The sequence below is a fragment of the Trachypithecus francoisi genome, unplaced genomic scaffold (genome assembly GCF_009764315.1).
Source record: "Trachypithecus francoisi isolate TF-2019V2 unplaced genomic scaffold, Tfra_2.0 Lachesis_group6, whole genome shotgun sequence".
Classification (NCBI taxonomy): domain Eukaryota; kingdom Metazoa; phylum Chordata; class Mammalia; order Primates; family Cercopithecidae; genus Trachypithecus; species Trachypithecus francoisi.
In genome coordinates this window covers 76,954,779-76,968,924 of record NW_022681471.1, presented here as the reverse complement: position 1 = coordinate 76,968,924, position 14,146 = coordinate 76,954,779, and positions in this window count along the sequence as shown.

Below are 14,146 nucleotides of genomic sequence, written 5' to 3'. Positions count from 1 at the left end.
CTGAGTCTTCTCTGAGGCCCCACGATGGGTGCCAAAATTATTGTCAATGAAAAGAGTCAAACTCTTTAAAAAATACTTTAAGACATTATATATTTTTAGAAAGTAATGAGACATCATCAAATACATTTAAGAAATATGTTGGCTTGGTCCAGAAAGGCAGGAAAACTCAAACCCAGGGTTTCCAAGCAATAGGTAAATTTAAACATTTTCTGGTTGACAATTGTTAGAATTTATCTGAAGATCTAGGATCAATAGCAAGGAAGGTTCAGGTTAAGATAAATGATTGTGGAGACAAAGTTTTATTGTGCAGAGGAATCTCTCAGATAGCAGACTTCAGAGAGAGGGCAGGTTGTAAAATGTTTTGTATCAGGCATAAAAGGGTGTCTGGGTCTTAGTTGATTATCTCTTAATAAAGGAAGGAAAACAACGGGGAAAGGGGATTCTCTATGGAATTTGGATTTTCCCCCACAAGAGACTTTGCAGGGCAAGGTATGGCAAGAAAATATATTTTGGGGTTAAATATTTTTCCTTGTCTTGTACTGTTATGCCAGAGTCAGGTTGAAAAGTAAGTCAATAAGGATGAAATAAAACCAATCTGATGAGAATTTATGGTTTGTAGGACATGACTCCCTAGACTCTGTAGGTAGGAATCTGGGCAAGATAAAAAATCAGAGCTTAATTCTTGCTAGGAAGAAAAGTTCTTAAAAACTCAATATCTGGCAAAACATTCCTTCAAAAATTAGGGAGAAATTAAGACATTTTAGCTAAACAATAGCAGATTTATTACCACTAGACCTGCCCTACAACAAATATTAAAGGGCGTCATTCATGTTGAAATGAAAGAACATTAGACAGTAACTCAAAGCCATATGAAGATAAAAATCTCCAGAAAGGGCAAATCTTTATGAAGCATTATAAAGGACAATAGTATTGTAATTTTGGTTTATAAGTCAATTGTTTTGTCTTCTGCTGAATTGAAAAGACAAATAATGAAAAATAATTGTACATCCATGTTACTAGGCACATAATATGTTGAGATAAATTTTGTGATATTAATCATATAAAAAGAGCAGAACTATAAAGAAATAGAGTTTATGTACAATTGAATTCAAGTTGGTATCAATTCAAATTGATTATTGTAACTTTAGGAAGTTGTGTGACATCTCCATGATAACTACAAAGAATATATAGAGGAAATACACAAAAAAAATAGGAAAAGAATCAAACATTTCACTAAGTAAATCTACTAAATACAAAAGAAGACAGTGATGGGAGAAATTAGGTTATAAAAAAGCTACAAGACAAACAGAAAATAAATAGCAAAATGGCAGAAGCCTTTTTATAAGTACTTTAAATGGAAATAGATTAATTATATGATTAAAAGGAAGAGATTGACAAAAATAGATTTTTAAAAGTATTCTACTGTTTACTTCCAACAAATGACTCATTTTAGACATGGAGACACAAATCAGTTGAAAGTAAAATGATGAAAATATATCCATGCAAAGAGAAACAAAAAAATTACTAAGACGGCTATACTAATGTCAGACAAGTGGACTTTGCCAGTAAAGCGTTCAGATCCCCTGCCTCAGAAAATCGTCAACTCGCAGGTTGGTAAGAAGAATTTATCAACAATAGTACAGATTTGAAAAAGGAAAATCTTTATTAGAAAGAAAACGCTGTGAAAGAGTGAAGCAGGATATCTCAGCAAGAGGACTGAGCACACTATGGTGGATTTTCCTTAGGAGCATTTATGGACCTCAGGGCATGAGCTTAAGGGTAATTTTGACCTCATTCATCATATAGGTCATGATAAGTGATTATATTTTGGTGCTTTAATGTTAGCAAAGTTTGCAAAATGAATTTTGGCATGGCATTCTGGAGATATATAGAAATTCTAGTTACTTATAAAAGTTGAATAAGTCCTAGCAGTGCTATCAGTGAAATAAATTTGAGTTACCAGTGCCTATCTGTACAGGTCTGTAGCAACTTCAGTCCTTGGCTCCTCAGAAGAAAGAATTGACTGAGAGACATAAACCAGAAAAAGAGACTGAGGAAAGTTCCAGAATAGGAATGGAAGTTTATTTAAAAGTTTATCTGAAGACTTGGGATTAGAGTAAGAAAGAAACAAAGGCATGCTTGGAAGAGACCTAAGCAGGCATGTGAAGATTAAAGAGAGAATGCCAAGTACCCCATTTAACGATGATCCTAGGGCTTTTATAAGCTTCCCTCTTGCCCATGATTCTTACCTTCGGGTGGGCTGCTGCATGCACAGAGTCGTCTCTCCCTTAGGCAGTGAGCACAAGAAGAGTGCTTAAGGAGTTCTATGTATGCCTATCTGAAGCTTTATTCCTTTTTCCAGTGGAGTGTACCTGTAAGATCATAGTTTACTATTTTTGTCTCTTAATATGCATGCCCAGGAAGCTGTTTCTCCCTCAGGTCTGCATTCAGGTAACACTTTTAATGTTAGCAGGTGTGGACCATCAGGACATTGTCTCCCCCAGGCTGCTGATCATTTTTGGAGAGCCAAAGCAATAATTGCCAAATCATTTCCTGAAATTTCCAGTGGGTGGGACACATGGTGCAAGCTGTCCTTGGATCAATCATTTTGGGATTTGGAGGACCATGGTCCTCTTGTCACAGCTCCACTAGGCAGTGCTTCAGTGGCGACTCTGTGTAGGGACTTGAACCCCACATTTCCCTTCTGCAGTGCCCTAGGAGAGATTCTCCTGAGGGCTCCACTTCTGCAGCAAACGTCTTCCTGGACATCCAGGTGTTTCCATACATTCTCTGAAATCTATGTAGAGGTTCCCAAACCTCAATTCTTGACTTCTGTGAACCTGCAGGCACAATACCATGTGAAGCTGCCAAAGCTTGGGGCTTTCACCCTCTGAATCAAAGGCCTGAGCTCTATGTTGGCCCCTTGAAGCCATAGCTGGAATACAAGATACTAAGTCCCTAGACTGCTCAAAGCAGCAAGGGCCTGGGTCTGGCCTACAAAACAATTTTTTCTCCTAAGACTCTGGGCCTGTGATGGGAGGGGCTGCCATGAAGACCTCTGACATGACTTGGAGACATTTTCCCCATTATCTTGATGATTAACATTTAGCTCCTCATTTCTTATGTAATTTTCTGTAGCTGGCTTGAATTTCTACTCAAAAATGGATTTCATAGTGTATCGCATAATGAGACTGCAAATTTGCCAAACTTTTATGCTCTGCTTCCCTTTTAAATATGTTTCAATTCTAAACTATATATTTGTGAATACATAAAACTTAATACTTTTAACAGCACCTGAGTCACCTCTTGAATGCTTTGTTTCTTAGAAATTTCTCCTGCCAGATACCCTAAATTATCTCTCTCAGTTTCAAAGTTGCACAGATCTCTAGGGCAGGGGCAAAATGTCACAAGTATCTTTGCATAGCAAGAGTCATCTTTATTCCAGTTCCCAAAAAGTTCCTCATTTCCATCTGAAACAACTTCAGCCTGGACTTCATTCTCTATATCACCATAAGCATGTTGAACAAAGCCACTGAACAACTCTCTAGGAAGTTCCAAACGTTCCCACATCTTCCTGTTTTCTTCTGAGCCTTTCAAACTGTTCCAACCTCTGCCTGTTACCCAGTTCTAAAGTTGCTTCCACATTTTGGGGTATCTTATACCCACTACCCAGTTCCAATTTACTGTATTAGCCTGTTTTCATGCTGCTAATGAGACATACCTGAGACTGGGTAATTTATATGGAAAAGAGATTTATTTGTGTCACAGTTCAGCATGGCTGGGAAGGTCTAAGGAAACTTACATTCATTGCAGAAGGTACATTTTCACAAGACAGCAACAGAAAGAATGAGAGCTGAGCAAAGGGGAAAATGTCTCTTATAAAATCCTCACCCTCACGATTCAATTACTTTCCACTGGGTACCTTCCACAACATGTGGTGATTATGGAAACTACAATTCAAGATGACATTTGGGTTGGAACATGGCCAAACCATATCAGGGCCCCATGAGTGATCCAGACAGACCATCAGAGAGCTTTCCTGAGAGTTAGGGAGAGTTGGACCACCTGGTTCTTGGTGCCTTAGTCCATTCCCAGGGACTTTATCTCACCCTCTCATACTCTTGAGACCACATGAGGAAAGAAAGGCTATAGGATGGAAGAGGCAGGGAAGACAATTTATGGAGAACCAGAAATAAAGGGTGGGAAGAGAGCAGCACATGTGGAGAAGTAGGTGAAGGAAAGGGACATGGGATGTCAGGAGAGGAAGAAAGAATAGTGGGAAGGGGAGGAGGAGCGAATAAGCCAGGTTTGATGTGAGAAAGAGTTCAGATTCAAGGAAATCTTATGAATGCCTTTGTCTGAGCAGAGACATGTATCTGACAAGACTATACATGGAAGACTGAGGAAGAAGATTTTCCCCAGTCAGTAATCTTTTCTATCTTGTTCATCACAGTATCTCCAGCACTAGCACTGTGTCTGGCACACTAAGTACCCAATATTTGTTGAATTAATGTATGAATTTGCTTCCAGTGTAATGTGATCCTGCATGGGCTTGATATGAAACATTTTGACTACTATTACTATTATTACAACTTCTATTCCAATTACTATACCACTATAACAACTACTACCACTGCTAACTAACCTGAACACCTTCTCTAGTGACAGGGGCTGTTATAAGTGTTTTTAAAGTACTAACTGTAATCTTCATAGCACCCCCATGAATTGGGTTACTATTGATTTTGCCATTTATGAGAGGGAGTATTACATGGCGATTAAGGACATAACTTCTGACAAACGCTGGCTCTATCACATATTACATGTGTGACCTTGCGTAAGCCGCATAGCCTCTCTCTGCCTAAGTTTCTCCATCTGTAAAACGGAAATAATAACAATAATACTTCCCAGGGTGGTTGTGATTGTTATATCAGCCAATACCTGTTAAGTGTTTGGATTACTTTTTGGCACATGAGAAATTAGCTGCTTTATGTTATAGATGAGAAAACTGAACCAAGGAGATATTAAGTAATATGCACTAATTTGTACAGTTAATTAGTGACAGAGATAAAATTTGAACACAGGTTTCCTCTTATTCTATCTAATGGAGCCACATTCTACTCACTATTCTATATTGCCTCTCAGTACATATGTTGGTAATTACATAGAAGTATTGATTTTTTTCACAATTCTTAGGAAATCAAAATGTATTCTACTCAGATCTCTCTTACTTCTCTCCCCATAAGCCAATATAAAGATCTTTACCCAAGTAAATGAAATATTTTCTTAACATTTACTTATTCTAGTCTGAAGTTCCTGTTGGAACCTGTCACATAATTATGTGAAAAATTTAGTTACTCCTTGAGTTTTTTACACAGAGTCCAATGACAGTGGAAAACTGAAACAGTCTTACTCTCAACCCCTGCATTGAAGCTGAAAGATTGGCCATGAGCTAAGAGACTCTGACCCTTCTCTGTAGCACAATTCAGTAACTGTTCCTTGTATTGCTGCAATAATCTTAAAAGTGATTTTCCTGCCTTTGCCCAACTTCCAATTATTGATTTTCCCCACCTGACTGCTCAGAGACATATCTACAATACAGATATGCCTATGTCACTCTCCCATTTAAAACTCTTCCATCCTTTTCCATTGTTTCGGTGGCATTAAAGAATCTCTGTGATCAAATCTCTGAATAACTCATTTACCTCCTTTTACTTCCATAACATTTGTCATGCTCTATTGTAAACAATGATTGATATTACTGGGAGAGGAAGGGGAAGTTGTGAAAATCATGTTCTATACTGGAGTTGGAGCTCCTCAGGGGCAAAGATTATATACTTGTAATCTCTATATCCCTGATGACTAGAACAGTTCCCAGTGCATAGTAGACATTCAATTAATGTTGAGTGAATGGATGGTGGGTAAATATCAATTAAATACCTAAAGTACATAGATGAAATTCACTATAAATAAAATTTCTTTTTGGTGAGAAAAGGTAAATACTCTGTATTTACACTGATAATAGGTGTATATAATACATAGACACAATCTATCTGAGTTTTGTCCAGTCATACAGAAATTTAGCAGATTTTCCTGCCATTAAAAGACAAGGAGATATTAGACAGATGTGTAGTGAAAGTGTTATGCAATACTGATGGAGTGAGCAGAACCACTGGGGCTATCAAAAGGCCCCCTTCCTAAAGAAGTTACAGCCTGTACCAGAACACTGCAGGAATTTTAACACCTGGAAAAGCATAGTTTGCAGAGCCATTCTCACGACTTGACCAGCCCAGACAAGCATAAAGTGACTGTTCAGAAAAATTCACTTTAATGCTAGAGAGAAATCAGAAATATATCAAACAATTATTGTAATGCATTTTGATGAGTGGGGAGATGCAGAATTGTACCAAGGTGCTTGCACTGCTTTAAATTTTTCTTTCAATTATATATCAGTATTTACTACTTGGATTTTTTATGCACAGAGATTCAAAAAATTTCTATTTTAATGTAAAGGAAATACTTTACACAGTTAATCTTGTCTATCTGATGGCTCTTTACCTACCCAGAAAGCACCATTGTCAGGAGAACATCATAGGCAAATTCAGATCTTGTTTAGTGATAATAAGTACTTGCCTTATAGCTCTAACTAAAGACTAAGCTCTCTTAGAAAAAGAAGCAATGTCTATATCTTCCCAGTAACCAGCAGAGTACCTGTCATTAGTGTGATGGATTGAATGAAGAAACTAATGATTCTGACAAATAGCATATTCAGACAGTTGTCTGGATGGAACAGCTCTCATAAACTCATTAATAATAGTTCATTAATTTTTGAACAATAATTTAGTTTGCAACTCATATGATTTCTCTTTTATATTTCTGTCCAGTTCAACATAAGGATGTGATGGCTAATTATTTTTGTATTTTTATTTATTTATTTATTTTTGAGATGGTGCCTCACTCTCACCCAGGCTGGAGTGCAGAGGCGCGACCTTGGCTTACTGCAACCAATTCCTCCTAGATTCAAGCGATTCTCATGGATGGCTAATATAATATAAACTGGTAAAACATTATTTCTGGTTTTGTTTGTGAGGGTATTTCTGGAAGACATTAACATTCGAATCAGTAAACTGAGTAAAGATGTACCTTTATCAATGTGGTTGGGCATCCTCCAATCTGTTGAAGATGGAAATAGTTAAAAAAGGTAGAGGGAAAAAAAATATGCTCTCTCTTCTTGAGCTGGAATATTCATCTCTCATGTCTTCAGACATTGAAGCTTCTGGTTCTAGGGCCTTTGGACTCTGAGACTTAAGCCATGCCACCCACCTCAGGCCTTCAGTTTTGGACTGAATTAGATTACCTGATTTCCTGGTTCTCCAACCTGTAGATGGCATATTGTGGACTTCTCAATCTCCATAATCACGTGAGCCAATTCTCATAGTAAATCTTGATATACATATATATGTATGAGTGTGTATAAAAATCTATATTAGTATGTCTGTGTATGTATGTATACATATACAGATTATACATATACTATATATATATGTATAATCTGTACTGGTCAAGATGCTCCAGAGAAATAGAATCTATGTATGTATGTATGTATGTATGTATGTATGTATCTATCTATCTATCTATCTATTTAGATAGGTTCTGTTAAATATATATATATATATATACACATATATATATTTGGATTAACATTTGAATCACTTTGAATCAAGTGAGAGAATCACTTGAGCCTAGGAGGTTGAGGCTGCAGTGAGCCATGATCTCACTATATATATATATATATATATATATATTATATATATATATATATCTCCGCACACCCAGAATGCAGCATCAAAAATATATGCATTATTTATATAATACATATTATCTATTATATACATATATATATATATATATAGAGAGAGAGAGAGAGAGAGAGAGAGAGAGAGAGAGAGAGAACCTGATAGAACTTTGGAGAATTTTGATTAATACAGATATCTCCTGGCATTAGTTGCATTATGCCCAGAGTTAACAAAAGAAATAAAATGTTCTTACAGGGTTGTCCTGGACTTAGAATTCCCTACCTCATGTCTTTTTAAAATTTTTTTTAACATTATTATTATTATTACTTTTGAGACAGAGTCTTGCTGTCATCCAGGCTGGAGTGCAGTGGTGTCATCTTGGCTCACTGTAACCTCCACATGATGGTTAGTACTGTCAGCTTGATAGGATTGAAGGATGCAAAGTATTGATCCTGGGTGTGTCTGTGAAGGTGTTGCCAAAGGAGATTAACATTTGAGTCACTGGGCTGGGGAAGGCAGACCCACCCTTAATCTGATGGGCACAATCTAATCAGCTTCCAGTGAATATAAGCAGGCAGAAAAACGTGAAGAGGCAAGACTGGCCTAGACTCCCAGCCTACATCTTTCTCCCATGCTGGATGTTTCTCGCCTGCAAACATTAGACTCCAAGTTCTTCAATTTTGAGACTCGAACTGGCTGTCCTTCCTCCTCAGGCTTACAGACAGCCTATTGTGGGGCCTTGTGATTGTGTAAGTTAATACATAATAAACACCCTTGAGACATATACACACAAACACACATATATACACACATATATATGAGATATATATATATATATATATATTTGGCCTTTGTACAACAAAGTGGACTATCTATACTATCTTCATTTAGTAGTACTGAGTAGCTTCATGTTAGTAGTACTGAGAAAGCTTCATGTAAGATTTAAGAAATATTCAGTCAGGTCTAATATTGGTAACTTTGATCTCAAATATATAATATATATATATGTGTGTGTGTGTGTGTGTGTGTGTGTATGTGTGCGTGTGTGTTTGTGTGTGTGTATGTATATATATATCCTATTAGTCCTATCTCTCTAGGGAATCCTGACTAATACAACACTCGGTCTCCCCAGTTCAAGCAATTGTCATGTCGCAGCCACTCAATTAGCTCAGATTACAGGTGGGAACCACCATGCCAGGTAAGTTTTTTAATTTTTAATAGAGATGGGGTTTTACCATGCTGGCCAGGCTGGTCTAGAACTCCTGATCTCAAGTGATCCACCCACCTTGGCCACTCAGAGTGCTGGGATTACAGGCATGAGTTACTGCACCTGGCCAGTTTTTTTAACATTTAAAATATTTTATTTCTTTTATTTTAAGATGGGGTCTCACTCTGTAACCCAGGCTGGAGTGGTGTGTTCATGGCTCACTGCAGCCTCAACCTCCTAGGCTCAAGTGATTCTCTCATCTCAGCCTCCTTAGTAGCTGGGACTACAAGAGTGTGTGCCACCATGCCTGGAGTTTTTTTTTTTTTTTTTTTTTTAAGATGGGTCTTGCTATGTTGCACAGGCTGATCACAAACTCCTAATATCAAATCATTATTCTGCTTCAGCCTCACAAAGTGCTGGGAGTACAGGCATGAGCTACTGTGGCTGGTCCCTATCTCATATTCTGAACCTTTGCTTCTCACACTTTTCAAAATCTACACAAGACTGTCCTTATGTCATCTTTGTGGCCTCATATAACACGCAACATAAAACAATTCCAACTCAGGAAATGTTATGACTGGAAGAGCTTTTAGAAATAATGTAGTCCACCCTTCTTTATAAAATCTTACTGCCAATAATAATGCTAATAATTCAGCACTCAGTATTTGCCAGTCTCCTTTTACATGTATCAACATATCTAACCTTTGCAAAAACACTTTAATGCATTTTTTATTATTATGTCCATAGTGTCAATGAGGAAACTAAAGAACAGAGAGGTTAAACAAGTTGTCCAAGTTCGCATAGCTAGTAAGTGCAAGGCCCATAAATAAGTGACTTGCCCGGATCATTTAATTTGGGGCTATCAGTGTTGGCAGGGGCTTTAGAAAACAAATCCAACTCTTTGCCCCCAGTGTGTGTGTGTGTGTGTTGTGTGTGTGTATGTATATATATATCCTATTAGTCCTATCTCTCTAGGGAATCCTGACTAATACAACACTCGGTCCTCCCCAGTTCAAGCAATTGTCATGTCGCAGCCACTCAATTAGCTCAGATTACAGGTGGGAACCACCATGCCAGGTAAGTTTTTTAATTTTTAATAGAGATGGGGTTTTACCATGCTGGCCAGGCTGGTCTAGAACTCCTGATCTCAAGTGATCCACCCACCTTGGCCACTCAGAGTGCTGGGATTACAGGCATGAGTTACTGCACCTGGCCAGTTTTTTTAACATTTAAAATATTTTATTTCTTTTATTTTAAGATGGGGTCTCACTCTGTAACCCAGGCTGGAGTGGTGTGTTCATGGCTCACTGCAGCCTCAACCTCCTAGGCTCAAGTGATTCTCTCATCTCAGCCTCCTTAGTAGCTGGGACTACAAGAGTGTGTGCCACCATGCCTGGAGTTTTTTTTTTTTTTTTTTTTTAAGATGGGTCTTGCTATGTTGCACAGGCTGATCACAAACTCCTAATATCAAATCATTATTCTGCTTCAGCCTCACAAAGTGCTGGGAGTACAGGCATGAGCTACTGTGGCTGGTCCCTATCTCATATTCTGAACCTTTGCTTCTCACACTTTTCAAAATCTACACAAGGACTGTCCTTATGTCATCTTTGTGGCCTCATATAACACGCAACATAAAACAATTCCAACTCAGGAAATGTTATGACTGGAAGAGCTTTTAGAAATAATGTAGTCCACCCTTCTTTATAAAATCTTACTGCCAATAATAATGCTAATAATTCAGCACTCAGTATTTGCCAGTCTCTTTTACATGTATCAACATATCTAACCTTTGCAAAAACACTTTAATGCATTTTTTATTATTATGTCCATAGTGTCAATGAGGAAACTAAAGACAGAGAGGTTAAACAAGTTGTCCAAGTTCGCATAGCTAGTAAGTGCAAGGCCCATAATAAGTGACTTGCCCGGGATCATTTAATTTGGGGCTATCAGTGTTGGCAGGGGCTTTAGAAAACAAATCCAACTCTTTGCCCCCAGTGTGTGTGTGTGTGTGTGTGTGTGTGTGTGTGCACGTATGCACCCACTAAGGTACTTAGAGAAAAAAAAAATGTTTAAGATTGTACAACCAGCTAGTAATTGAGGCAGAACTGGAACTCAGACTTGCGGACAACCAGCCTCATGCTTTTTTGTAGCACTCTATGCTGCCCTCCTTTTTGAATAATTTTCAGACTTTTCTCTCTACCAACTTGGTTCAGATAAGTTTTCTTGCTAGAATTCATGGGTGTGGGAAATCCTGAGCACTGAAAGATCACGGCCATGAAGTCTGGCCTTTGTACAACAAAGTGGACTATCTGTACTATCTTCATTTAGTAGTACTGATAAAGCTTCATGTAAGATTCGAGGAATATTCAGTCATGTCTAATATTGGTAACTTAGAGCTCAAATTTATAAAAGTAAAACAAAATCTCAGCCAGCATCACAAGGAGTAAGAGGCAATGAGAGATCATTAGGCTCACAGAGCCTCATCGTGACTAGAGTCCTGTGAATAGGAGATTGGCAGTAAAGTGAGTAGAAAGGGGCCTGTTTGCCTGGAGCTCACTCTGTAACAGGAGCATATGCAATATATATTACTAAGGTGTACTGAAATGAGGGTATGAGCCATTTAGTCTGTAATTAGCAAAGAGTAAGTGATTCAAATGTAATTGACAGAATTTCTGCGGCCCTGGCAGAAATTTGGCTGCTGTGCAGGTTCACTTCCTTTGAAAATTACTTCCAAGTTAAGGAGCTGGTTATGGACCTTGGGAAATACTTGAAAAGCTTCTCATGACAAAGATTTAAGAGGCCTTCTGTACCAAAGGCCCAGAAAGTCCTTACTCTAGTCTAAAAAACAACACTGTCTCTATAAGGATACCCTTGAAAATATACACATATTATGTAGGAGAGGGGTTAAATGACATAGATGAGCCTTGTTTTACATATATTATATAAGAGAGGGGTTTAATGATGTAGATGAGCCTCTTTTATTACTGAAGAAGAGCTAGCTGTCACTTTGGAAAGTGAAGAGCAGAGATACATGGAGAGAAAGCAGTATGAGGTGAGTTATAATATTGAGGGTCAGGAAAGGTATAAATGTGATAGGCCTTTACAGAAAGGCTCCAGATCAATGAATATGATAGAAATCATAATGTAGATATGATGCATTACAGTGTGCATTGAAATTTTCTATAGTATTTCATTTCTACATTTTTTCATTTGACTCTCCCAATAACTAAGGAAAATGTTAATTCCATTTTCTAGAAGAGAAAAATGGAGGCTTTGACAGGTTAAGTTAATTTCCAAAGGCCATACTTTAAGTGACGAAGTTGGAACTTTACCCTGCTTGGTCGAATCCTATAGGCCTTGCTCCCTGTAGTGGATAGATACAAACAACAGGGGAGGTGAAATTATAGATAGCAGGAATGGGGCTAAGGGTCTTTTTCTTCTATCTCGCCTTTGGTAACTCAAAACATAAGTTTGTAGTATTGAAAGCAGTATTGAGAGTAGAGTTGCAAACATTAACACATTCATTTACACATGTGAATCACTTGCTTTATTACCTATAGTGAAGTTTTAATCATGCCCTAACTCTTCTCCACACTTAAGTACATATGCTACCTGCTGCCACAATCCAGATCAGAAAAAGCAAACAGAATCAGGCAGATGAAGCTTCTGCTCCTCTAAGTCATCAAACACATTCTTAAGCCAAATAAAATAACTTATTCTTATTCTTTTCCTCTTCTAGCACAATCTCCATTTCTGCAAGGTAAAGTGTATTAATTCATAACTTTTTAAATCTAGCCTGAATTATGTTTCACAGGGGACTGGGCTGATATTTTTTTCTCCATCTTGTCTTAAAGTGGTTGTTAAGAAAAGTGATAGTGTAAACCAGATTGCGGGGAGATAATTAAAGAACTAAAGATAATTGTTTTAAAGCATTTTGGAAAAACTCAGTTACAAACAATTGATACACTAATTACAACCCATTTTTATCTGCTGACACAGAAAGATTCCCTAAGGGCCTTGAGTTTTAGCAGATTTAGACACTGGATAGAAGTAATAAACTAGTATTTTTGTGAATACTCAAGTCGTACTTTACCAAATTAGATTCATGTGTATAGGACAATATCTAATCGAAAAATTGGTATTTAGTTAATGCTTACTCAGTGAATTTAAATGAACTAATAGAACATTAGACATATGAGGAATGCTTGGTTTCTCTTTACAGAAGGCCCTTGAGGGGCCTTTACAGAAGGAGCTTGAGGACCCTTCAGAAGGGTCCTGGCCAACCATAAAATCATCACAAGTCTGGAAAATTCTGTCAGTATCTACAACCAGAGGAATGAAACTCCCATCCCTGTCTCCTGAGCTCTACAGCTTTATGAATAAGTCATACTTATATCATGCTCTCAGGCTGAATATGTGGAGGAGAAAAGCTTGGAGCAGTGATCCCTAGCCTAGAAAAGGATCCATGTGTCATCCTTTTCCTGGTCCCCCAAGAAATCTGGCTTGTCAATCTTAAACTTCAGAGCTCTTTGGTTTCACGAACTAACCTTCCCTGGTTAGCTGAAAAGTCTTCATTTTCCCCTCAGGTTCTCTAGTTACCTATGGATGAAGAGAGAAAGTTCTACTAATTTCTAAGTTTTGTTTTGCTCAACCCTTTTGGTTTTGGTTTTGGTTTTACCTTGAGGCCTGACTTACCTTAGTATATATTGTTTTCTTTTTTAAAATTATACTTTAAGTTCTAAAATACATGTGTAGAATGTGCAGGCTTGTTACCTAGGTATACATGTACCACGGTGGTTTGCTGCACCCATCAACCCATCATCTACATTAGGTATTTCTCATAATGCTATCCCTCCCCTTGCTCCCCACCACCTGAAACGCCTCGGTGTGTGCTGTTCCTCCCCCACCCCTCGTGCCCATATGTTCTCATTGTTCAACTCCCGTTTGTGAGTGACAACATGCGGTGTTCAGTTTTCAGTTCCTGTATTAGTTTGCTGAGATATGTGCTACATTTACTTTACCCAGTCTATCACTGATTGGCATTTGGGTTGGTTCCAAATATTTGCTATTGTGAATAGTGCTGCAATAAACATACATGTGCATGTGTCTTTATAATAGAATGATTTATAATCCTTTGGGTATATAC